Raw genomic sequence first — 27,967 nt, 5'->3', positions numbered from 1 at the left:
GTGGCATGTGACATCACGTGTCAAGCTATAACCCGACGTATATTTTGCAAACAATGTGTTACCTTCTTTCAGGACCTACATCAGGTGATGCGTGACATCACTAAAAGGCCAATTCACCATTTTCATTTCTTTTTTTTCCCTACAGGTAGAAAAATCAATTTACGAACGGAATTTTGTGAGAGCTTTCTATTTTCATTAGAAGTCGCCAGTCGTATATACATATATATATATATATATATATATATATATATATATATATTAGAAAACAACACAAAAATATGTAGCGCTCAGGTGGATATGAGAGATATTATTAATAGTAGAAATTATATTATAACTAATAAACATATACTAATAAAAAATATCACAAATTTAACTAAATATAACAACAAACCATAACGTGATAGTGATAAAGAATAAGTCCAATATGAATATTCCACTTTAACCATAATCCAGGGAGATAAGAGTCCCAGATGAAGATCCAGGGAGCGTGATGCAGCTTCAGATAAAAGTGGTATAGTCAACCAATATGAATCTAAGAACAAAAAACAAACAGAAGCGCAAGCTCCATAGTACGTAACTGTTTAAACAATAAAGTACATTTATTTAAAAAACTGCAGCCCAAAGGAAATGCACTTACAGGATTAAAAGAAGCAACCATATGTGGGAGAGAAATCTCTATGTGTAGTCATCTGCGAGGGTGAGCGGGGTCCCAGGTAGGCAGGGTACATCTGCACAGCTTGTAGCCACCACCAGCTCCTGTCACGAGTTGGCGCCAAAGAACTGAGTCAATCAGTATCTCCACGTCCTCTGTTCTAGCATGTAACAATTGCCAGCACTTGAAAATGCAGCCAGCTGGATCGCAGGGACACCCAGGACTCCGTGTACACACACCCAAAAATTTGATGACGTCACCAACCCTACGCGTTTCGTCACACAAGGGCGACTTCGTCAGGGGTATTTTTGATTGGTCAGTGACAGCCAATGAAATAGGCTGAATGATGTAAAGTTATTCTCAAACCCTAATGCCTGTTTCACCACAAAACTGAGGTTTACAAGGTTAAATAAACATTAATATATTTTAAAAATTCCACAATAATTCATCAATATTTGTGTGGTTCACACCATACACTCAGAATAACCCTACTTATTAATTAAATTAATTTAATCGCTTCTAATACTACTACTAACAGTACCAGAAAAATAACCTTCTAATACCAATCTAACATTCATCAAATATGAAAGAATAAACCATTTAAATTGGAACCTATATCTATAATTGATCTTAGCTCTAGTAAACTTATTTCTATCACATAACTCAAATAAATATACCATTTCATGTGTATATAATCATATATAACTTCTTATGTGTAGTGGGAACAACACAACAACAAAATTAAAATACATAAAACAATTAACATATTTCACAATAAAAAAGGAAATACATATAAATAAACAAGAAATAAATAATATAAAAAATTAATGATAATTAATATTTGAATTTATTATTAATCCAAAATAGGAGAAAGTTTAATAAATAAAAAATGTACTTATACTAAAAAATAATACTAATAGAACTGGATTGACTCTAAACTTGAAAATTAAGCACCTGTTTTGAATATAGATAAAAAATATATGTACTACAGAAAACAAACCTCCAAAAACACAGAACCCTATCCACTTAACACTTGAAAGTATTTTAGACAAGGGGATAGAAATTACTATAGTAACCTGAGCAGTTAGGCAGAGATTAGGATAGAGTAAGGTGCTCTGATAGTGTCCTTATACACAGGTAGGAGGGGAATGCAGTCTGGATTTGACAATTTTAAGATACATTCATTAGAGTCTCAATAAATTCGGGCACCAGATACCCTGAAGGTAGGGGTAGGTAGTCCTAGGACAGCCTCCTCTGCCTCATTGGGCTGGCCCTATGTACTCACTGTACCACTGCTTTCACCAGAGTTTCCCCTCCATCGCGTGCTGCTGTAGAGTGATGTCCAGAAGTGCAGAAAAGTGGTGTAGCGCACCGCGATCCAAAGGAAGAACAGGTCTGGCCAAAAATGAAGGATCTTTATTGAGGTATCATAAAATCAAGGGATGCAGCCCTTCTACGCGTTTCGTGCATAGCACTTTATCAAGAAGTGTTTTTGCACTGTGTAAAAAGCGTTTTAATAACAATGGCTGCCAAATCTCGCGATATTTGGTGACGTCACGATCGCGTCATATCCAATGGGAACTGACTGACCCACGCATGCGCATCGCGGCTCTAAACGGGGGAGGTACCAGTCTTCACACCAACTCCCCACCACTGCTAAGGAACGCCTCCAGGGGAGTGCCAAACAGGGAGGAGAGACGTGTGAGAAACTGCATCCGCCCCCATCCTGGCTCTGCGTGCCTGCTTGTGGGGAAAACATTGCAAGTGTCTATTAATGGCATCTAAACTGTATGTTACTCAAAGAATTTGTGTGCTTAATGCCATATTCAACCCACTATGACCACATACAATGGGAGCCCAGATATCTCCACCTCAGCCAGCCTATCATCCTGAAAGTCACCGGAGAAGGCTGAATATGAAGCACAGTGCCAGTCCCCCATGTCTGTGATCACATACATATTAAAGAAAAATAAAAAAAATATAAAAAAATAATAAAGATACCACATTTATCAAACATAATTGTTGACAAAATGTATACAAAACCATGAAATCATATATATTGTTCTATATTCATAAATTTATTGAAGTACAATAATACTATGAAATCTAATGGTTCAAAGGTAATTTGTATGTGAAAAGAGATTATATAGCGAAACTGGGCAGCCATTTTACAAAAATCAAAACATACAATTGTATTAGTTAAAAAATATATATATGTACATAACAAACATAAATAAAAACAATAAGTTCGTGTAAAAACAAATGAGCATCCTTGTGATGACAGTGAGATCATGAATAATGTAAACAACTATATTTTTTGGATTCTACATTTCGTCTTGTGGGGTGCCTTAAGGAGGTTACATATTACACATTGTTTGTGGTATAACAATATTCATCACATCAGTAAATTGGTCAGTGGCCATAGTGACCCGAGATTGGCAGCTAAATATATAACAACAATTTTATATCATATTATAACTCAATGTATTGTCCATTAATCTGGTACGTTGACAGAAATGGCATGGGGAAGTTTCCAGGAGGTTTAGGGGAAGGTTTTAATCAAAAAGAGTCATATTGTCATGACAATGATAATAAAGATACCATTATCTCAAAAAGTGGTTTATGGTCCACTCCACATTTATACCTTCAGGAAATCTCGTTCTCAACGTAAATATCCAAAAGGACTCTCTACAGTTTAAGGTATTAACAATATCTCCCCCTCTCTCCTTTTTTGATATTTTCTCAATTCCCACAAACGAGAAATTTCTGATGCCACCCTTTTCACATTCTGTGAAGTGCTTTGACACCGGATGTTCTAGGTCTTTCTTACGTATCAATCTGCAGTGCTCCTGCATTCTTATTTTTAGGGCTCTTGTGGTCCGACCCACATATCCCTTCCCACAGCCGCAAGTGATCAGATACACTACCATATTGGTGTTACAATTAATGAAACTATTAATATTGTGCTGCTTATGCGGACTGTGGGAAAAGACATGTCTGGATGGCCTCATAAATTTACACATGTTGCATTGATTACACCTAAAGGATCCCTTGGTCAGAAAGCGATCAGGATTGCCCACGGGGGTGGAGATGACACTCGGTGAGATAAATGCAGCCAATGTTTTGGCACGTCTGTAAACATGCCTTGGAGCTTGCTTAGTATATTCACATAGAATAGGATCCATTTGTAATAAGTTCCAATGTTTGTTTACAATGTCTTTTATCTGATTACTAGATTTGTTATATTGGGATATAAAAATTGGGCATTTTTTCTCAAGCCCCTGTGAATGTTTATTCATTTTCCTGGTATCCCTCATCCTGGAGCTATGGGGTAACAGTGTTTCTCTATCAGTCCCCACCACTTCCTGTAGGGTTAATTGGAGGGTCTCCCTGTCATAACCTCTTTCAACAAATCTATTCGTCAGCGCCTCAGACTGCGCGAGGAAGTCACTCATTGTAGAGCAGTTCCTCCTCAGTCTGAGGTACTGACCCTTAGGTATGCCCCTGATAACAGACCTGGGGTGACAGCTGTCCGCCCTCAAAAATGAGTTCCTTGAATTTATTTTTGTATAAACATCTGTCTGAATTTTTCTTTCTAGGTCAATATAAAACAGAATGTCCAGGTAGCTTATGTGATGTGCATGATAATTCATAGTAAAGTGAACATCTAAAGTGTTATTATTTACATACTCAAAAAATGCTAATAAACTATCTGTGCTCCCGTGCCAAATAAAAATGAGATCATCTATGAAACGTTTAAAGAAAATGATATTGTGCCTAAAGGTGTTAGTGCTATTAAAGATAAAGTTGTTTTCCCACCACCCCATGAAAAGATTGGCATAGGAGGGGGCGAAGCTCGTCCCCATTGCCGTACCCCGTAGTTGCAGATAAAATTTGTGCTCAAAAAGAAAATAATTGTGTGTTAAGAGGAAAAGTATAGCTTCCATAATAAATGTGGTCATTGGTAATGAGCTACCGGGACATTCTATAAAATGGCGGACAGCCGTCATGCCCAGGTCATGGCGTATAATTGAGTACAGGGAGACCACATCCATGGTTACCCACAAGAATTCCTGATTCCATTCAATTTCCTTCATTTTTGTCAACAAATCGCCTGAATCCAAGATGAAGGATGGCAGTTGTCTCACAAAGGGCTGCAAATAAGCGTTAACATATCTTGATAAACCATCTCCCAAAGATCCAATGCTCGAGACTATCGGTCGACCAGGAGGTTCGACCAACGTCTTATGGATCTTTGGGAGATGGTGGTAGATGGGAATAACAGGTTTCAGGTTGATTATAAATTCAGATTCATCTTTAGTTAACACATAAGTGGCTGTTCCCAAATCTACCAGATCTAACAATTCTTTTAAAAAATGTTCTGTGGGATCCCGCGGTAGTCCAGAGTAGTAGGACACATCACCAAGTTGGCGAAACGCCTCCTTGAGATAGTCAGTCCTACTCTGAACCACCACGGCGCCCCCTTTATCCGCATACTTGATTACCAAATTGTCATTGTCCTGTAGGGATTTAATGGCAGCACGTTCTCCTTTGTTTAAATTATCACTTCTTAGCTGAGAAAAGGAAAAGCCCTGGGCTAGTACTCTCAAGTCTCTAATAACTAGATTCTCAAAAAGTGTAAGGTATGGACCCTTTACAAAAGTTGGATAAAAAATCGACTTTTCTTTCAAAGTGGATTTCCAATCCCCCAGCGTATATGACTCTAATACATCAATTCCATTACTCTGCAGTAAAAGATCCTCCATGTCCTTGACTGCACACTGATCCCTAAAGGAACTCAAGGAGTAAGTAGGTGGAATAAGGCTTTGAATCGTGTGTATTGATTCAGGGGAGTCACCATCTAAAGTTGTCGCCGTCTGGGACCCACCACCATGCGGTGGGTGGTAAAATTTCTTTAATGCCAATTTGCGCACAAACTTGTGGACATCGACCACTGTGCCACTTATTTGGGGTGGATCTCCTCGACCCTTTCCTCATTGTATCTTGCATAGACCGGTCATAAACCGGTACAACTCTTTGCCAGCTATAAATTTGATTTTTCTCGTAGTCAATACGGTCACGGTCATATTTGCCCTGTTTTCTGATCATGATCTCTCTCTCAGCGTCCTCTGTGGTTTTAGCCAAGATTTTATCGAATTTAGAGAACCCCTCAATGTCTTTGAATCTGCGCAGTTTGTCCTGCAGTTCCTTAATCTGATTGTCAAGAGTTTCTTTCTCATTGATCTTGTGCTGCAAAATCTGATCCATTAGATTAAATGAGCAGGTATTTAGTGTTTCTGTCCACCTTTCCTCAAAGGCTTTATCAGGGAATCCGAATGTTGGGGCCTTTTTGACCCTCAAGCCTCTGGGTATTCTCTTCATTTTTAAATAGTTTTCTGTGGCGACAATGTCCCACCAAATACGTGTCTTGTAAATCAGTAATTTTTCTAATCTTTGGAAATAAATCCTTAGATCTGCAACATCATTGGAATCAGTATCCACCACGCTTTCAAAGACACGGAGTGCCTTTTTTTTCCTTAAGGAATCATCCCCACAATTGAATGTATATATTACAGGTATAGGAATGTCCTGTATATTCTCACTGTCATCCATTATGAATTCCTTCTATTCAATAGTAATCAATGTCCATAAAAACAAACAAAAGCACAGACCTGTTCTAGAATCCTGAATTTTGGGTAATTCTTTTTCTTATAACACAGGAAATAAGTCCTTATTGCACAATGTCACCTGTGTATGGACACGAGCAACCTTGTAGACAGTAAACGAGGTTAGGATAGAGTAAGGTGCTCTGATAGTGTCCTTATACACAGGTAGGAGGGGAATGCAGTCTGGATTTGACAATTTTAAGATACATTCATTAGAGTCTCAATAAATTCGGGCACCAGATACCCTGAAGGTAGGGGTAGGTAGTCCTAGGACAGCCTCCTCTGCCTCATTGGGCTGGCCCTATGTACTCACTGTACCACTGCTTTCACCAGAGTTTCCCCTCCATCGCGTGCTGCTGTAGAGTGATAGACACTTGCAATGTTTTCCCCACAAGCAGGCACGCAGAGCCAGGATGGGGGCGGATGCAGTTTCTCACACGTCTCTCCTCCCTGTTTGGCACTCCCCTGGAGGCGTTCCTTAGCAGTGGTGGGGAGTTGGTGTGAAGACTGGTACCTCCCCCGTTTAGAGCCGCGATGCGCATGCGTGGGTCAGTCAGTTCCCATTGGATATGACGCGATCGTGACGTCACCAAATATCGCGAGATTTGGCAGCCATTGTTATTAAAACGCTTTTTACACAGTGCAAAAACACTTCTTGATAAAGTGCTATGCACGAAACGCGTAGAAGGGCTGCATCCCTTGATTTTATGATACCTCAATAAAGATCCTTCATTTTTGGCCAGACCTGTTCTTCCTTTGGATCGCGGTGCGCTACACCACTTTTCTGCAGTTAGGCAGAGAACAGCAAAAGAGAAAGAACACTAAACCAGTGTGCTTGTATCTAAGCACTCATTGAGACCCTTGGGCGAGAGTGTATCGAGAGAATACATCCAAAAGGATTCTCTCATACAGAGTGACTTGAATCTATCCCCACCCAATTTGGTACTGGGAATATTTTGTATACACATATTATTGAGTCCCCTTGGATCTTTGGAATGTACTTGGGCAAAATGACGAGGAACATTGTGTGCCAAAACCCCCTTGATAATAGCACGTCTGTGCGCAAGGAACCTGACACACAGTGCTCTTTTTGTGTGACCCACATATTGTAGATTGCACGAACAAGATAGGATATACACTACAGTATATAGGTTGAGAGACAATTGATTGGACTTTTTAATGTGTACACAGACTGATTACTAGATGAAGAAAACGTGTCCGATAACTGATGATGTTTACACATTATACATCTGGATCTCCCGCATTTGGCATTCCCAGGCACTAAATGTTGCCCTCCATTACCCAGTGTATTATCACTAAGTTTACTTGGGGCCAAAATATTTTTAATGTTTAAACCCTTACGAAAAACCAATGGTGCCATAGTAGACAACTGACTGTTTAGGTGTGGATCTGAAAGCAACACTTTCCAATGGCGATTCATAATCTGTTTAATTTTATTAGAATAGCCATTGTATTTTGTGATAAATTTAACACCACAGGTGTTTTTGTTCTTGGCTTCCAAAGCCATAGATTGAACAGATTGTTTTATCTTTGATTTGGCTAATAGATCCACACGTTCTACAGACCTAACCTTGTTGAATGCCTCCTGCACTAGCGACATATTATAGCCCTTATGTTTGAAATCCTCAATAAGACGACAGGATTGCACCTCAAAGACCTGGTCGGGCGAGCAATTCCTCCTCAGCCTATTGAACTGACTGAGGGGGATATTGCATAGCCACTTGGGATGGTGGCTGCTTTTTGCGTATATATAGCTGTTGACCGCCACTTCCTTGAAGTGCACCTGTGTATTAATGTTCAAATCTGAACCTACCGACAATTCCAAATCCAAAAAGACTATATTTGATGCACTAATAGGATGGGTAAATCTGAGGCCCATATCATTGGAGTTGAAGTCGGCAAATATCTGCTCGAGGTCACCACCATTCCCATCCCATATGATTAAGATGTCATCAATGTACCGGCCATAGAACATCAAGCTCGCCCCCAGCCGTGCATTTGACCAGATAAATCCCAATAACCCATAAATAGGTTTGCATAGATGGGGCAAACGTGGTGCCCATGGCTGTACCACAGGTCTGGAGATGGAAGCTCTCCCCGAACAGAAAATAATTGTGACCAAGGATAAAGCCGACAAGGGAGAGGATGAAATTGCTCTGTGATACAGATAAACCTCCATCACCACCCAAGAAGTGCCCAACCGCCTCGAGACCCTTAACCCATGATTTATACATGTATATAAAGATTGAACATCACAGGTGGCCCATTTATAAGTTGATTTCCACTGAATCGAAGAGAGGGAGTCTATGACGTGGCGCATGTCCCTAATATACGAATGAATATGGACAACATAAGTTTGAAAAAAATGGTCCACGTATTTGGACACGCTCGACGTCATAGACTCCACCCCTGACACAATGGGCCTACCTGGCGTGTTCTCGAGGGACTTGTGCACCTTCGGGAGGTGATAGAAGATAGGAATAAATTGGTTAAGGGAAACTCCCTAATTGGGTGCTCTAATACTCTAATTGGGTGCTGTAGAAAATCCAGTCCTGATTATTGTATAGAATATGAGCAGGGTCACAACCCCTAGTGTATATAACACTTAGAGCCTCATTCAGAAAGCATCGATAAGGCCCTTATCGAGCACTTATCGACCAAAATGGCTACTCGTATTCAGAGAGCCTCGATACTGCTGCGACACACTTTATTCGAGCAAATACCCAGTATGTACCTGGCAGATACCTGGAATGCGCCGCTCCTCACCTCTGACAAGCCCCGTTGCGTTTGCCTTCCCAGCCATGGTTCATGCCTGGCTGACGGGCGGCTGATCTGTTAAATGATAATGATTAGGATTTAAAAGGCTGCTGTCCACCAGATGGCATAAATTCATGAATTGTAATGCAGTATATATATATATATACTGTGCAGTATTGCAGCCAGCGGGAATAAAATGCTTCAATCCCTGCCTGGAAAATAATGCAATGCACTCGGGCAGAAAACAGTCACAAACCTCAATATACCCGAGTATACCCGAATTCGCGGGACTAGCCGAGCTCGAATAAAGTGTGTCGCCAGTGTAAGTGCTCGATAACGGCATGTATCGACACAAAATGTTATCACCAACAGAAATTCTCAAATTTAGCGGCGATCAGCCGCTTATCGACCATTTTCTGATGGATCATAAACTCGCGGGATTCAGATACCCGCGAGTCGGCTGTCGCGGCCTATCGCAGCCCATCGCAGCTCTTAAAGGCGTTCTTCTCCCCAAATCCAAGTCACCTCAAACTTTTGGTAAATTGGTGGGGAGATGGCCTCGATGAGCTGCGATGTGTCGGGACTTAGAAAAAATCAGGCCCTATTCCTGCCTCGGATTGATGCCGGGGGTCTCCGGAGCTGATAGCCATTAATAGTAGCTCCGGACCCCCCCGGCATGCATCCGATGCAGGAAAAATGCATGTACAGCAACTTAATTACCTTAGCGGCTAACCGCTAAGGCAATGAAGGGTTAAACACCCGTGCCAGGCAAACAGTAAAGACATACAATACAATACTGTGGTTAGCGAGGGTGGGTGAAGGGGGAAATTGGCCCTTAGTGGCTGTTTAGGCCTTGCGGGTGGGTTGCGGGGGGACTTAACTCCTTCATTACCTTAGTGGTTAATACCGCTAAGGTAATAAAGGGGTTAACCCAACCGCTACCCCCCTCCCCCCGCAATGTCTATACACCCATCCTTAAGGCTAATACCCCCTTCACCCATCCGTGATGCTTAGCACTCACCCCGGACTGACTATACCCACCCTATACCCATTGAGTAGTATAGTGGTACATCATACCCATATAATAATAATAATATGGGCATGATAAGCCTCTATAGCACTCAATGGGCACCCTAATGACAATACATTAATACACAAGACACACAATAATAAAACATAAGTAAACACACTTCACTAAATAAAAACAGTAGCCAGCTAATCCAATCAATACAAGCAATTACAACATCAACAATGAATTAATTAAACCATTACCCAATCAAACCAATTAATTCCTAAACCAACTCAAAATGAATAGTAACACTAACCAATCCAAACAATGAATTACTCCAACATTAATGAATGTAACCATTAAAAGACAAAGAAATAAATTAAAACAATCTCTGAAGTAACCATAAAACATATTAGCTAACATAATATAATATTAAGTACAAGCGAACACCAATCGCAAACCTTTTATTACATTAAGCATGAACAAACAATCACATCCACATAATAAACTGCAATGAAAAAAAGCAAAAGCAATAACAAGCGAGAAATGCCCCCCAAATATTGTCATAATAATGTATTAATCTGTACCCTAAAGAGGTACAGATTAATATATTATCAGTCAATGTGCCTCCCCCCAAAAAATCAAAAAACACATCCGAAGATTAAACCTGTAAAAAGAGACATTTAAAAACATAACTTACCATTAGAAGCGGCATAACTTACCATTAGAAGCGGTGGCCCTCCGACTCCCGGGGAAACAGGAAGCTCACGTACCTTGAAGGCCTCCAACAGCATCCGATGCCATCCGCCATGAAGATCCGGATCAGGTACCCCAATCTTCTTTTTTCTTTCTTTAATCACCTTCTTCTATCTTCATCTGTAACCATTTCTTGTTCTTTATCTTCTTTCTTCATCTGTCAATCCAAAATACCCCATGTTAAATCCCAGCCGATGCTGGGGCTCAAATGAGGCGTCACGGCATTAAATAGGGCTTGTGATGTCACATTTAGCCTCAAAATGGTTAACAGCCACCTGATTGGCTGTTAAAATCATGTTCCGACGTAAAAAAATTTTTTGGGACATGACGTCACTTAAAGGGAATGATGCCAGCCAATCAGAATGGCTGTGCTTCATTTGCCTTTAAGATGACGTCACGAAGCCGGCGTCACATGGTATTTCAGCCAATCAGATTGTGGGAACCAATTCCACACTCTGATTGGCTGAAATACCTTGTGACACAGCGGCCATCTTGGATTTAGTGATGGTGACATTTCCTTGCATGGGAGATACCGGCAACCCATAAAGGTGCCTGTATCTCGGGAAGCAGGGGGTCCCTGGACATAAAACCAACGTGGTTCAGCTCCGGAGACCCCCTGCACATCTACACTATTAAAGAAATGTATATTTAAATAAATAATTTTCGGGCGACATTTCAGCTGGGCGAGGCTGCTCTCTGAGCCGCTCTCTCTGCAGCAGAAATGAATCGCCGGTTTAGGCTTTTCAGAGGGTTGATCCTATCGCTGGCAGCAACTCGCCCATTTTGGGAATTTTGCTATCACTGGTAATCGAGCCTTTGTGAATACCGTGATAGCAACACCCAAAAAACGGCATTTTAATTTCCCTGGCGATATTTTTTATCAACCCTCTCTGAATGAGGCCCTTAGTCTTAACCATCATAGGTGTCCCAACATATAATAATGAAGATAATGTGAGGTGTAGGGAGCTCCAAAGTATCAGGAAAAAACCTCTAACCTGTCCGGTGAGTGACTACTCCAATCCGGTTGTCTCTCTCTGGGTGGGTTTTCAATTCTCGCGTGGCTCTATGAACTCTCCACGCTTCAGGGTATCCTGTTGGATTAAAGCATACTTACAAAGCCGGTATACTTCTTTCTCCGGTGTGCTGTTAGGTTAGGGGTGGACCATGGTCAATGGCGTGCATCCGTCCCGATCGAAGAAAACATTCACAAAGCAGGGAAGTGGGAGTGAGCACCGCATTCAGGAACAGGCTGGAGGCCTGCTTTGTGAAGATGGGAATACGTGGATTGGCAATATAGAGAAACTTAAATTCATCTTTAGTAATAAGTTTACCATCAAGAGCTCCTTTTAATAAGGAGCATAGCTCTAACTGATAATCCAACGTAAGGTCAACTTTCAAGACCACATAAGAAGCTTTATCTGAAAGCAATCTCATTGCCTCAGCCATGTACTCCTCACAATTCTGCACCACAATGCTACCTCCCTTGTCGGCCTGACTTATCACAATCTGATCTTTCAACCGCTTCAACTCCTTGAGTGCCTCAGATTCACCCACTGACAGATTGCCCTTAATAAATGGTGAATCCAAACATAATTTTTCAAAATCCTTCAAAACAAGTGTATAAAAAGTATCAATATAACTACCTCTCGATTGATAAGGGTAGAAAAGTGATTTAGGATTAAAGGCAGTGGACACCAAACTCTGTGCAGGAGTATCCTCCAAGAAATCCAACCAATTGTCTCTACCTTGCATGTAATTGGAGAGAATAGGATGTATATCATCCTGTGAATATGATTCTCCCATAAGATCTATCAGTACCTTCAAACAACCCATATCCCCTTCACTCAGCCCATTTGGTAGATGTTCCTGATCTTTCGACGATCTGATAGAAAAATAACGTTTTAATGTTAATTTCCGTACAAAGCTATTCAGATCGACAAAAAGATCAAAAGCCCTTGGTTTAGAGCTTGGAGCGAAGTGTAAACCTTTGTTCAATAATGATATTTGTTGAGTTGTAAGTGTATGTGAGGATAGGTTGTAAGTACCACTAGGTTCTGGAATAATTATTCTTGATCTGTTCTTCTTTTGCTGAACCTGCCTTCCTGCTCTGGTTCCTCTTGTCCTCTTTTTAAGCCTTTTGACTGATTCCACGTGCGAGTTTGGGTGTCCTATAATGGGTATGATTTCTCTGTTAACGCCCGTTAGCTTTTCTCTAAAAAAGAGGCACAAGATTTGTTAGAGTCATACTTTTTGGAGGCCTCAATCAACTTTGGCCTAGCTCCCTGTTTATCACTAGAAATGTTTGCCTGAGCAACCAAGTTCTTATTTGGACTAGTGATAGATGTTGGACACTAAGTGTATCCAATTTATTGTTAGTCTGAAATTTTTCCAAATTGTCAATTGAAGCATCCACTGAGTCACTCCGCTTATCAAAAACCTCATTGTTAGAATCATTTCTAGAATGACTACGGTAAGATATTTCTTATAGTGTTTCTTACTATTTTGATAATTTTTGGAAGAATTGGGACTTTCCAATTCATAGTTTTACCACTCTCGTAGTCATCATTATCTCTGGTGAGTTTAGTAGTTTATCTTTCCATAATTTCTTTATCAAATGATGTTACTCTTTGGGTACTAAGAGTTTCAAGTCTAATCAATTCTGGATCTTCTGAAAATGTGCGAAACTCATTCTGTAGGTTATCAATAACTAACTCAAGTGTCTTTAATTTGTCCTCTCTATATTTTACTAGAATTTTCATTAAAGAAAGAAACATTGTTCAAGGGTGTCAGTCCAGTTCTTTATAAAGATTTCATCCATATCAAATGTTGTTGTTTTTTTTTAAATCCTTAGCCCTCTAGGAAAAATATTTTCATCAATATAATGTTGGAGAGATAATGTACTGTATCCCACCAATGACGTGTCTCATCTTTGAGACATTTCTCAAGTTTAAACAGATTACCTTTCATATCTGGATCATCTGGTAATATAACAGGGTTTAAACATTAAAAATATTTTGGCCCCAAGTAAACTTAGTGATAATACACTGGGTAATGGAGGGCAACATTTAGTGCCTGGGAATGCCAAATGCGGGAGATCCAGATGTATAATGTGTAAACATCTTCAGTTATCAGACACTTTTTCTTCATCTAGTAATCAGTCTGTGTACACATTAAAAAGTCCAATCAATTGTCTCTCAACCTATATACTGTAGTGTATATCCTATCTTGTTCGTGCAATCTACAATATGTGGGTCGCACGAAAAGAGCACTGTGTGTCAGGTTCCTTGCGCACAGACGTGCTATTATCAAGGGGGTTTTGGCACACAGTGTTCCTCGTCATTTTGCCCAAGTGCATTCCAAAGATCCCAGGGAACTCAATAATATGTGTATAGAAAGTATTCCCAGTACCAAATTGGGTGGGGATAGATTCAAGTCACTCTGTATGGGAGAATCCTTTTGGATTTATTCTCTCGATACACTCTCGCCCAAGGGTCTCAATGAGTGCTTAGATACAAGCACACTGGTTTAGTGTTTTTTCTCTTTTGCTGTTATCTGCCTAACTGCTCAGGTTACTATAGTAATCTCTCTCCCCCTGTCTAAAATACTTTCAAGTGTTAAGTGGATAGGGTTCTATGTTTTTGGAGGTTTTTTTTCTGTAGTACATATATTTTTTATCTATATTCAAAACAGGTGCTTAATTTTCAAGTTTAGAGTCAATCCAGTTCTATTAGTATTATTTTTTAGCATAAGTACATTTTTTATTTATTAAACTTTCTCCTATTTTGGATTAATAATAAATTCAAATATTAATTATCATTAATTTTTATATTATTTATTTCTTGTTTATTTATATGTATTTCCTTTTTTATTGTGAAATATGTTAATTGTTTAATGTATTTAATTTTGTTGTTGTGTTGTTCCCACTACACATAAGAAGTTATATGTGATTATATACACATGAAATGGTATATTTATTTGAGTTATGTGATATAAATAAGTATACTAGAGCTAAGATCAATTATAGATATAGGTTCCAATTTAAATGGTTTATTCTTTCATATTTGATGAATGTTAGATTGGTATTAGAAGGTTATTTTTCTGGTACTGTTAGTAGTAGTATTAGAAGCGATTAAATTAATTTAATTAATAAGTAGGGTTATTCTGAGTGTATGGTGTGAACCACACAAATATTGATGAATTATTGTGGAATTTTTAAAATATATTAATGTTTATTTAACCTTGTAAACCTCAGTTTTGTGGTGAAACAGGAATTAGGGTTTGAGAATAACTTTATATCATTCAGCCTATTTCATTGGCTGTCACTGACCAATCAAAAATACCCCTGACGAAGTCGCCCTTGTGTGACGAAACGCGTAGGGTTGGTGATGTCATCGCGTTTTTGGGTGTGTGTACACGGAGTCCTGGGCGTCCCTGCGATCCAGCTAGCTGCATTTTCAAGTGCTGGCAATTGTTACATGCTAGAACAGAGGACGTGGAGATACTGATTGACTCAGTTCTTTGGCGCCAACTCATGACAGGAGCTGGTGGTGGCTACAAGCTGTGCAGATGTACCCTGCCTACCTGGGACCCCCCTCACCCTCGCAGATGACTACACATAGAGATTTCTTTCCCATGTATGGTTGCTTTTTTAATCCTGTAAGTGCATTTCCTTTGGGCTGCAGTTTTTTAAATAAATGTACTTTATTGTTTAAACAGTTACATGCTATGGAGCTTGCGCTTCTGTTTGTTTTTTGTTCTCATATATATATATATATATATATATATATATATATATATATACACACAAACATCCCCCAAATAAATTAGGGAGACATGCCAGTGCTGAGGGGTCTCTCTCTCATATAATAAAAGCCGTAGACTGCCTTTAAGTGGGCAGGATGGACTTCATCATTATGAACCGCGCATTATCTGAAACATCGTGATGTTATATATATAGTAGGATACTTGACAAATAATAATATACCAAATACTACTATACATTCGTATATGATAAATAATAATTGGTACAACATATCTAGGATATTGCATATCCCCCTCACCCTTCCATTACACAGAATCTCTGGTTACAATGGAAGCACGGTTTGCTAAGCGATGATGGGAAAAGACAGGGTTGCAGAACTCTGAGACATGCAAATGTATGTTTTTATTTACAGTACACTGTATGGTGGAAGTTTTTTGTCACTTTTTTTACTCACCTTAACTTTTTAATGTCTGGTTAACCTCTAGGTTAACATAATCACTGAAGATATCTTGGCAATAGCCATAATAAATAATAGTACTTTTAGTTGCTTCAACAAATGCATTTAGCCTATTCATTTATTGAATTCAAGTTAGATGTATAGCATAGGGGCTTATTCTATTGTATAAACTGCAAGGGCTAAATGTTTGTACTATCACACAGAAAGCCCCATTATCTCCATTGGGGCTTTCTGTCTGATACTGTACCAATGGCAAACTCACATCTTAAAGACTAAGCTCCATTTTTCTTTTCTTTTTTTCTTTAACAAGCGACGAAGACTATTGAAGAAAATGGAATAACTAATACACTAGTAGCCAAAGTATAGATTATAGGCAGTCCTCGGTTATCCAATGGAATCCGTTCTGGAAGATGCGCTGGATAGTGAAACCGTTGTAAAGTGAGTCCCATGTTAATCAGTGGCGGCGAGTGTTGGATTACACTTTCAGGCATCGAAAAACGGCCCATAGGGTTGCATTGTAAAGCGTTGGATGTGCCATTCGTTGTAAAGTGAAACGTTGAATAGCAAGGACTACCTGTACAGCACAAGTAGAACAGTGTGTTTTAATGTAAGTAGCTGAGTATCTGCAGAATGTGTTGCAAAAGTCAGCTACAGTATTTTATAACATTCAGGGTTGCTATGCAGAGCCAATTTATGTTATTTAAATTGTTACGCAGAACCAATTTTCTGTGCTGCTGCATGTTTCCAATTACACTGTTTGTCATGCACCAAGTTTACCAAAGTTTTCTGATCATTTAGGCATTTTATTTTCCTTGAGAGTCAGTAATCTGAGATTGTTTTTCAAAACCTGTCCTGTTTCCTCTGTGACTCAGCATTTGTATGACACAGGATGCTATCCAATAATCCTTAAAGTAAATATTCAATCTGCATAAACTTGATACAAAAAGTGTATCCTTCAAGAAAAAGTAATTTAAAATTAGTTACATCTTTATATCATTAGGTTGCCCAATTCCACTATTATTCATGAATAATATAAACCTACAACAATAAATAATACTTTTGAAACCTACAGTAACAGGTCTAAAATGAAAAATATGCCTAAATAATGACTATAGTTTGTATACAGCACAGGCAAGCAGGAAAAAAGAATTATGTTTAGCTTATCTAATGTATGCATGTACTGTGTATCGTTATTCACGTAGTGCGCTCAATCTTCTTTTGTACACTTTATTAACAGACACTACTGTACATTAAATTATAATACAATAATTGCCAATATCAAACAATAGGAAAGGAAATCCCTTCCACAGAGATCTTACAATCTAAGTGGTATGTGGGGACATTTAGGTACGGAGACAGCAGGTGAGGGAATAACAAGATTGCAGTGCTTGGCCACAATGGTTGGTAGGAGTGACTGTGGGTGTAGTCATTAGTCTTGGCTATAGAAACGCTTCTTTTGGAGGTGAGTTTTTTCAGTTTTGACTTTAAGGGGGGGAGGGAAGGTGCTTGGCGTATACTGAGTGTGAGGGAGTACCACCGGTAAGGGGCAGTGAGGGAAAAAGATTTAATGTGAAAGAGGTCAGTAGCGGTGACAGGGGTGGAGAGGAGACTGTTATGGGAAGAGCGCAGGAGACCAGCAGTGTAATAAGGAGAGATCATAAGCTGGCATGTACAGTAGGAAGGAGCAGATGTGTGGAGAGTCTTAAAGGTAAGGAGGAGAACTTTGAACTGTAGATGATCCAAAATATGATGGGAAGTCAGGAGAGGGATTTAAGGAGATGAGCAGAGACTCAGAAAGTGAAATTATTCTAGCAGCAGAATTTTGAATAGATTTCAAAGGAGAAAGTTTTGAGGCAGGGAGCCCTGATAGTAGTATGTTACAATAATCAGTACAGGAGAGGATAAGGGCATGTACTGTAGCCGTAGATTTACTGACGATAGAGCGGATCTTGGCAATATTATGGTGGAAGAAGTGACACATTTTAGGCGGGCCTTGAATTTGAATGGAGATGGAAAGGTACAGTAGGAGTCAAATGTCACACAGGCAGCGAGAATTTGCAGCAGGATACGGCAGATGGTAAAACCATTTACTCTAATGGAAAAATGGGATATTAGTAGAGATGGGTGAATCAGCCCAAATGTGTATCCCAGATTTCCGAGAATTGTACACCCAAAATCCATTTCACGGTAAAAAGTCTACGAATGGATTAGGTCGGTTTCAATCCACATGGATTCATCAAGAACGTCATTTGATACAATCCATTATATGCATAATTTAGGAAGCACAAAAAAAAATCAAATATTCTTGCCGGTATGCAGTATTTTAATGAAACATTTCAGGTTTTTAATATAGTACTTTGTTAGCATATACATATGAAGTCAGCTTTATATCCACCCTGACCTGCACATGTGCTTGTGAACCACGGACGAAATGTGGAGTGATCAAAGCCAAGTGCAAATCAGGGGGGAATCAGGATTAACACTGCAGGGGTCCTTGCGTCTGAATGGGACTCCCTCTGTGTTAATCCTACCGGGACGAATCTGTCTGCAAGAGCTGCACAGTGAGAGAAGACAGAAGCGGTCCCTCTCCCTGCGCATCTCTAACAGGCGATCGCAATTCATTTGTTTTATATTTTAATTATATAGGATTTAAGCAGGTGGGCTCCGGAGATGAACCTTTGAAGGGGTAGTTGCCTGTGGTGGGTGGTTAGCCCTCTTGGCTACCAGGAGGGGTTAACCCCTTAACCTCTAAGGTAATGAAGGGGTGGGCACCTCCCACAACAATCCTGGTAGGCCTAACCACCCACACCGGGGCAACTACCCCCTTAACCCACCCCCTCTACACCAAACCCACCCAGATACTTCAGTTAAACCCCATCATTACCTCAGAGACTAGCCACTATCTTAATTAAGCTACTTGTTTTATTATTTAAATTACATAGTATTTCAGGCCGGGGACCCCTGCTTCCTGAGATACAGGCTCCCAGTATGGGTTGACAGTATTTCCTACAAGTTTAAATCTCCCATGTCACATGACCTGGGACATTTAAATGTTCAGAAGATACTGGCAGAGAGAGCTGCATTTCCCTGAACAGCTCTTACAGGTAATCACACTGTTTATTTTAATTTTATTAACATACTATTGAAGCAGGGTCTCCAGAGCTGAACGCAGTAATTTCAGGTCCGGGGACACCCTGCTTCCAGAGTTACAGGCCTCCAGTGACATTGGACAATTAAACTTGCAGGAGATACCGGCACCCCATACCGGGTAGGGACTGTACCTCAGGAAGCATGAGGTCCCCGAATCTGGAATTAATGCAATTCAGCTACGGAGACCCCGTGCTTCAATAATATGTTAAGAGTAGCTAAGGTAATGAAGTGGTTAACCACCACTGCCTGGTTTGTTGGTAGTAGAGAGGGTGGGTGAAGGTTATAGTTGCCCCAAGAGGGTGGGTAGGCCTCTCGGAAGGGATTAACACCTCCATTACCTTAGCGGTTACAACCTCTAAGGTAATAAAGGGGTTAATCCCCACCGGGGTAACTACACCCTTCACCCAGCCCCTCCTCCACCAACAACACACAGATGATCAATAAATTCAGTGCAATTCAATAAAATACATTACTATAAAAAATACTCTAGCCATTTAATCAATTGATTGTCACAGGGGAAATCTACTGTATGCCCTCAATGGGTCACAGATAGCCACATTGGCAAGCAGTGGCCACCCAAAAACACCCCCTGCCCCCTCTACCTTCAACCACCCCAACACACTCTGTAATCGACAAAATACCTATTATCCATATCTGGATAATAGCGCATTTGCCCATTAAAAATTAAACATTGTCCAGCAACACTATAGTGAATTAAAGTTGGTACCTATCCCTGCCAGGGTGAAGACAATCTTCATCTTCATCCTACTGGTGTTCCTGGTCAATCACAACACATACAAATGGTCAAAAGTACTAGTAGCCAAATATGACTAATAGCGTGGTTTGCTCATTTGTATTTAAACAAATATAAATACACAATTAAATACAATTTACATTACAATACATTACAATACACAGTAGACAAAAAACCTTCTATTGTCACTGTCGTAACCTATGCCCTCAACGGGGGCGGATTGGAGAGGCACAGATAGCCACAATGGCAATGAATAGGCAACCTAAAAAAATAAAATGTAAAAAAATAAAATACATTACAATTAAATAAAAACAAACATTTGACAAAAAATGCATTGATTGTCAATGTGGTTACCTATACCCTCAAAGGGGGCATAGATAAACACATTGCCAATTCATGGGTATACTAAGAAAAATACACAGTTAAATAAAATACAATCAATGTTGATCTTACCCTTACCAGGATACAGTCTTCCGTCCTCCTCATCCAACTACAGCACCAACAACTCTTGACCCACAAAGCAGTGATCCTCATCTTGAGCAACAGAATTATGTGCAGAAGTCCACAATCTTCAGTTGCCTGAAGAGTACTAACCTAAAGGGTGGCGAGATCAGAATATGTGTATATTTAGTCATAGTTCAGAGTTAGCAAAACAGAAAACTCATTAAGTCATTATGATATTTAAATAATGTCAAAAATAACATTTAATTGCCTTTTCCTCCGTACTCAAAGAATGTATTTAATTACCTGTACCTCTAATGTACATCAAAGATATAACAACTTTTCCACTTTATAATATTACTGCAATATATTTTGTTAGCAAGTATATTATTTATTTTGATGTGTTATTTCCTTCTCTGCCATAAATGGATGGTACGGTAAAAGTGTTATCATCTCTAATGCATTCTAGATATTGAACAAGCAAATCATATTTTATTTTAATATAGAAAAAACAGGATATTCAGCGCTCGTGCTGTGTGATGGTGTGGATGATCCCTTTGCAGCATGTACATAAAGCGTCTCCCCAGAAACTCTCAAATCTAGGTGAACCCCCCTTAGAAAGGGGGGAAGGCACCCTGAAATACAAGATAATATAAAATGCACAAATGCGCACCAGGGATTAGTGAAAGGTAATTTATTAAAAATACACAAAAACTGAGGGGATCCAACCCCACCTCAGAACAGCTGTGCAGCTGGACGGCTAAGTACTACCAAGGAGAACACCTGATGGTGACTAAACCCTAAGCTGCACAGTATACAAATACAGTAAAATTTATATAAAAAACATGAAAGAAAAAAACAAACATGAATACAAACTATCAACAGATTTGTATAGAAACCGCCATAGGGTTGGGCACTGGTAAGGGGAAACGGACACTCACACTGAGACAGTCAGCAGACTCGCGGTGTCTGCACAGGATCCGGATCTCGGCACCGCGGAGATGGATAAAACCGCTGCTGTCTCCTGCAGGCTCCGTCTCAGCTTACCAGCATACATGCGCAGGATGACCTGTCGTGACCTCTACGCGTTTCGTACCAAGTACTTCGTCAGGAGGTCACGTACAGCGTCATCCGCGCGTATATATAGGTGGCAACTGATTGAATAAACCAGCCCCCTCAGAGAAACACCCTTACTTTGCCTAATTGCTACGCTGATTGAAACACCTTGAAATAAGGTTACTAGGCAACAGGGTGTATGGCAACTCATGTGGGGGATGTGTGCAAGTATAAATTAATCATTGCACTCACCCCTATGAAAAAATACAGGAATAAGACCTCTAACAACATAAATGATATACTATGTAAACAAATCATGCTGAAACCTGTATATGAATAAAAGAAAAAAGAACAAATGATTAAATAAAAACAAATAAATATAAAAACATACATAAATATTAATGCCAATAAATATTAATAAATTCATTTTATTAAAAACGGAATACCTTATCTTAAAAAAGGAGTCAATTCAATTAATTCATTGAAACCATAGGGATGTCTGGTATGCATTTCATAAATCCAAAATTGCTCCCGTTTCAATAAATGATTATCTCTATTTCCCTGTCTACTACCTAGTGATACACTTTCAAGTCCCTTAAATTTAATACAACCAGGTTCACTGTTATGCACTTCTTTAAAGTGTTTTAAAAGCGGAGTTAATGGCATACCCTTTGCTATTATTTTTGGTATGTTTTTAACATTTCTCAGGTGCTCTAACATGCGCATTTTAAACGGTCTTTTTGTCTTACCAATGTACTGTAAATTACAGCTACACTGTAAGGCATAGACCACATGCGTTGTCTGACAATTAATGAAACTTGTAATATTGTAGACCTTGTTAGTAACTCCTGATGTAACTCTTTTCCCTTGACAGATATGGTTACACGCTTTACACTTTCCGCATTTATACGTGCCTTTAACTCCTAGGCGAGTTTTAATATCTCCAGATACGATGGCCTCTCTGGAGACTTGACTTGGAGCCAGAATGTGTTTAAGATTAGGTGCTCGTTAGAACAATATCCATGGTTTGGACTTTATTTGGGGACCCAAAATGGGATCAGCTTTTAATATCCCCCAATGTTTTTGCAGAATTTTTCTAACATTGTAATGGGTATCACTAAATTGAGTAATAAATGCTGGGATTTGATTTTGTCTCTTCTCACTCTTTTTATGATGATTTTTCATCAAATATTTCCTAGGAATCCTTTCTAGTTTTTTGAGCAAAGAGTTTACTAAATCGCTATCTTATTCTTTGTCTAGGAATATTTTCTTTAAAAAGAAAGATTGTTCTTCATAATCCACAGCCTTAGAATCATTTCTCTTTAACCTGAGAAATTGATTAAAGGGAATATTTTGGACCCATCTCTTATCGTGACAACTAAATGGGTCTAAATATGAATTTACATTTGTAGCCTTAAAATGCGTTTTAGTATGTACAGTTTTGGCCTCAATGTAAATCTCTAAATCGAGATAATGAATGCTTACTGAGCTATTTTCACCACTAAATTTTAAATTACAATCATTATTGTTCAGATTAGTGACAAACTCAAGATAGGAATCTTCTGTCCCCTCCCACACAATAATAATATCATCGATGTATCTCTTCCACAGCTTAAGCTGCGGAGGAGTACATCTAAAGATCACCAGAGACTCCCACTGTCCCATATACAAATTGGCAAATGACGGGGCAAATGTTGTGCCCATCGCCGTCCCCAAGATTTGCAAAAAATAGAGGGAATCAAACAAAAAATAATTGTGACTGAGGATGAACTCAATTGAGGACAAAATAAATTCAACCTGTGTAATGGGAAGTGTTTGTGGGGTCAATAAAAAGTGTCTAATTGCTTCTACCCCTTTTTTGTGAGGGATACTGGTGTATAGTGATTGAACATCTAATGTGGCTAATCTATAATTATCTTCCCAAACAAAACCATCAAACAATTGTAAAACCATAGTGGTAACTTTAAGGTAAGATGGTAGTGAAGTGACCATTGGTTGTAGGAAAAAATCAATATACAGTAGGTGGATAAATTAGAAGTGAGGGAATTAATCCCGGAAATAATGGGACGTCCGGGTGGGGAAGTGAGAGATTTGTGTATCTTGGGGATATAATAAAATATTGGAACAGTGGGAGTCTCCGTGAACAAATATTGATACTCCAACTTAGAAATAATACCAAGTTCCAGAGCTCCATACAAATGCGTTTTAATGAGACTCAAAAATTCCTTTGTGGGGTCCCTCTTTAATGTGACATATGAGATGGGGTCCTGTAAAAGGCGATGAGCTTCCTTAAAATAGTCCTCAGTATTCAAGAGGACTATTCCGCCTCCCTTATCAGCTGACCTTAATACAATGTCAGGATTGGACTTTAGTTGTTTAATACTTTTCTGTTCATCCCAAATTAAATTGGAATATAATCCTAGTTGTTTTTTCTTACACATATCTCTGAAATCCTGTTCAACCAGTTTTCCAAATAATTCTATATTGTGTCCTCTTGAGGCATATGGGAAAAATACAGAATTTGGTTTGAAACCAGTATGTGTGTAACTTCCAAAGTTGACAAAGTCAGGGTCACTCTCTTTCAGTAGTGCTTCTAGATCTTCAATAATAGCCATCTGATCAACTGTAATATCAATTGCCTCATTGTGAGAAATTTGATCTGATGTAGCCTTATTGCTACTATAATGACGCTGTAAAGTCATTTTTCTTAAATATTTTTGAAGATCAATATAGAGATCAAATTCATTTGATTCTCTAGAAGGGGCAAACGTAAAGCCCTTCTTAAGCACTTGAAAGAGATCTTTATCTATAATCAATGAAGATAAGTTAAAGGTCCCATTACTGGTTAGTGTCAATGGCTCAGGGATCCCCTCTTTGTGGGCGGGCTTTCTCCCTCCTCTCTTACCTCGTCTGAGTAACCCCTTTTTCGATTCATTTTTTGCAGGGGTTTTGAGGGGGGATTGTCTAGGTCCCAACTTGGTCTGTTGGGCTTGTTTTTGATCGATTTCTGAAAAAAACAATCATTATTATCTTCATTTATATCACTTTCATTATCGTCAGCTCTATCTTTTAATTGATGAAACTTATTTGAAACTGGTAATTCAAATGCAATACTTTTATCCCCTCTACTGGCATATTGGTTTTTCCTTTGATGTTTATATTTATGTTTTACATCCTTGGATTTACCATTTTTGCCTACTATTGACCAGTTGTCACTTTGACTCCTCTCTCTATATTTATGTTGATTAGAGGGTCTATTATTAGAGTGATATCTTTTGATATTTTCATTTACTGGTCTATGTAGATCTTTGTTAGATATTTGAATATTCTCTATAGTCTTCCGTCCTCCTCATCCAACTACAGCACCAACAACTCTTGACCCACAAAGCAGTGATTCTCATCTTGAGCAACAGAATTATGTGCAGAAGTCCACAATCTTCAGTTGCCTGAAGAGTACTAACCTAAAGGGTGGCGAGATCAGAATATGTGTATATTTAGTCATAGTTCAAAGTTAGCAAAACAGAAAACTCATTAAGTCATTATGATATTTAAATAATGTCAAAAATAACATTTAATTGCCTTTTCCTCAGTACTCAAAGAATGTATTTAATTACCTGTACCTCAAATGTACATCAAAGATATAACAACTTGTCCACTTTATAATATTACTGCAATATATTTTGTTAGCAAGTATATTATTTATTTTGATGTGTTATTTCCTTCTCTGCCATAAATGGATGGTACGGTAAAAGTGTTATCATCTCTAATGCATTCTAGATATTGAACAAGCAAATCATATTTTATTTTAATATACAGTACAAATTATATCAATTGTTCCTCTATGGAGTTGATCAGCAAAACCTTGTATACTACTGCACACCCTTTCTCTTCTATTAGTATGAATAATTTATCATTCAGACCACATATAAAACCCAAATTAGACTTTAACAATAAAAGTAAAGGGCTACTGTATAAGCAGTGCTATACCATGACATCATACACCTCCTATTGAATGAAGACTCCTTACACCCATTCACTTGGATGGGACAGAAGGTGTAATATTTCATAGCACTGCTTAGTAAATACAGTACATACAGAAAAAGGACACTGAAGCCATATGCCGCATTGAGTGCTTATTTCTTTAAATTTCCACCTAGAATTTATTCAATCAAAACATTGTTGCAAAAGAAAGGGTTAAATAGTTTTATTAAAAGGCTACATTAACGATATTATTTTTTATGGAGTGATGTGAAGTGCACTATAATTTTAAGACAGTAACTAGGTGAGGATGATCTGCCATTTGAAATGTACTCAGAACATACTGTAACTTTGTTTAATGTGACATTACACATAGCATAGTTTGTTCTAATTGTATTAGACAGTTCATTCATTACGTGCCACGTTTTTTAGAAATGTTTGTAGAAACAAATTACTTTAAGAAATGAGACAAATTATTTTATAAAACTTAGGATTGTTCAAACATCAATTATTTTCTTGTAATGTTGGAAATGAATGCAGTCTGTAAACTAGACTGGTTGCTATGATGTCTGTAGAGATTTTGAAAGCTTTCACCTGTTTAACCATGCCTAAAAGAAACATTAGGTGATATATGAACAGGATATGAAATCAACATCATACTCTGAGTGTGCACTGGAGTATCAATTTATTAGTGTATAGAATACTAGTTGAATGAAAAAGCTATTGAATAACATACACCATACTGTACTTTAAACTATAAAATATTGCTACATGCTTTAAAAATAACACACTCAGTAAGGAACATGTGACTTTCAAGGGGAACAGGATTCAGATGGAAACATTATTTTCCATCTCTTTACACATTTTCCTGGCCCATAAAGTCCTTGATTATTATTTTTTTCTTCTATCACTTTATGCTGACTCCTACATTTTGTCTCATGCTTTCCCTCCACAGACTACTAATATCTGCCGATGTCTGGATGTCATTTTATTATTTTAAACAAAAACATGCAAAAGGAGATTTTTTTCCTCTTCTAATCATACTATGTATAATTTCCTTTCAGCTTTACCATCTTCAAAACTCTTGTGGTCAAAACTTTGTAATTGCTTTTGACTAGGTCCTATCTTCTATCAACAACATTGATAGAATTGCCTGTGCCGTATGTTAGTATTTTTAAAAATGATCACAATGTGACAGATATGATATGAACCCACCAACATTGGGTAAAACTCCTAAAATACGTGCTATTAATGTCTGTCAACTTTGATTCTCTGCTAGTCACATTCAGGGCCGCTGAGGGGGTAGCCGGGCCAAGTGTGCCAGGCCCGGTTGCTGTGGGTGGCCCGGCTGGCTGGCATTGCAAGTTGGTTTTCTCCTTTCCCCGGATCTCGCCAGCTGCGGGCCTCCCTCACTGACACTGTCCCATGCCAAGCCTGTGACGCTGGCATGCGCTTGGACTCTCTGACATCGTTGTGCGCCAGTAGGAAGCTGAGCCCAGTTTCTGGCATGTACTGGCATGAGAGAGAGGCCCTGTGCATGCTGGCATCAGAGGTTAAGTGTGTGAGAGAGGCCTACACAGTGTGAGGGGAAGCACAGCAAGAGGCCAGCAGCAGCTAGAAGAGAGCCAGGGCAACAGAGGCCTCAGACCATCCCCAAGGTAGGTGTGTGTTTTGTATTTATTGGGTATTTTAAAAACAAATTGGGGGGTCGGGGGGTTGTATGTATTTGGAGGTTAGGTTTTTCTTTGTATGTATTTGGGTGGTGTTTTTTTGTATGTGTTTTGGGATGGAAAGATGTTTCGTATTTCTGGGAGTGTTTTTTTAGTTGTATTTGGGGGTGGGTTTTTTTGGCATGTATTTTGTGGGGGGAATTGTGTGTGGGGGGCCGTGAATGGGGGGGGTGGGGAATGAATGGGAGGGGGGATTGAGGGAGCAGGATTGAGTGATAGTGGGCTAATTGAGGGAGGATGGGGGGTGTGAGAAGAGAGAGGGCTTATAAGAGAAGGGGTGAGGGGTAGAGTGAGGGGAGACAGGGGTATAAGAGAAGGTGTGAAGGGGGAGTGAGGAATAGAGGGGTAAAATTGAGACGAAGGGAGAAGGGGGGGGAAATAGATGGGGCTCACGATATGTAAAATGCGAAGGCTCGCAAGACCGTTGACACGGGGAGGTTGGGGGGGGGGGGGCAATCGTAACTCTAGTCCTGGGCCCTGAGAAATCTGTCTGCAGCCCTGGTCACACATAGGTGTACAATTAGAGCCCCTTTCAATCAAGTCCAAAGCGACTGATCACACCACCATCAGATTAAAACTTCTATTGATTTGATGGACTGCATCAGACTATATTTATATTTAATAAGGTCCCCAGACTGTCCTGGCAAAACCATGCATCTTCATTGCCATGTCAGCAGTCTATTGCAATTGCAATTATTACATGCAGGGCCGACAACAGAGGGGGACAAAGGGCACGGGCGTCCCAGACCCCGTGAGTCAGGGGGGCCCGGCTGCCGGG

The 27,967-nt window shown here is 39.3% G+C and overlaps 1 long non-coding RNA gene across 1 annotated transcript; it reads right to left on the bottom strand.

Annotated features, from left to right (window-relative positions):
- On the bottom strand, positions 1–27,967 carry LOC142490898 (uncharacterized). Its single transcript, XR_012800135.1, has 5 exons — positions 27,890–27,967; positions 24,774–24,942; positions 24,387–24,488; positions 20,438–20,578; positions 1–139 (listed from the first exon to the last, which is right to left on the bottom strand). It is a non-coding gene; the product is annotated as an uncharacterized LOC142490898 (long non-coding RNA).

Source organism: Ascaphus truei, chromosome 3 (assembly GCF_040206685.1).
Source record: "Ascaphus truei isolate aAscTru1 chromosome 3, aAscTru1.hap1, whole genome shotgun sequence".
NCBI lineage: Eukaryota > Metazoa > Chordata > Amphibia > Anura > Ascaphidae > Ascaphus > Ascaphus truei.
The sequence above is the reverse complement of the archived record's forward strand: the minus strand, read 5'-3'. Positions and strand labels throughout refer to the sequence as shown.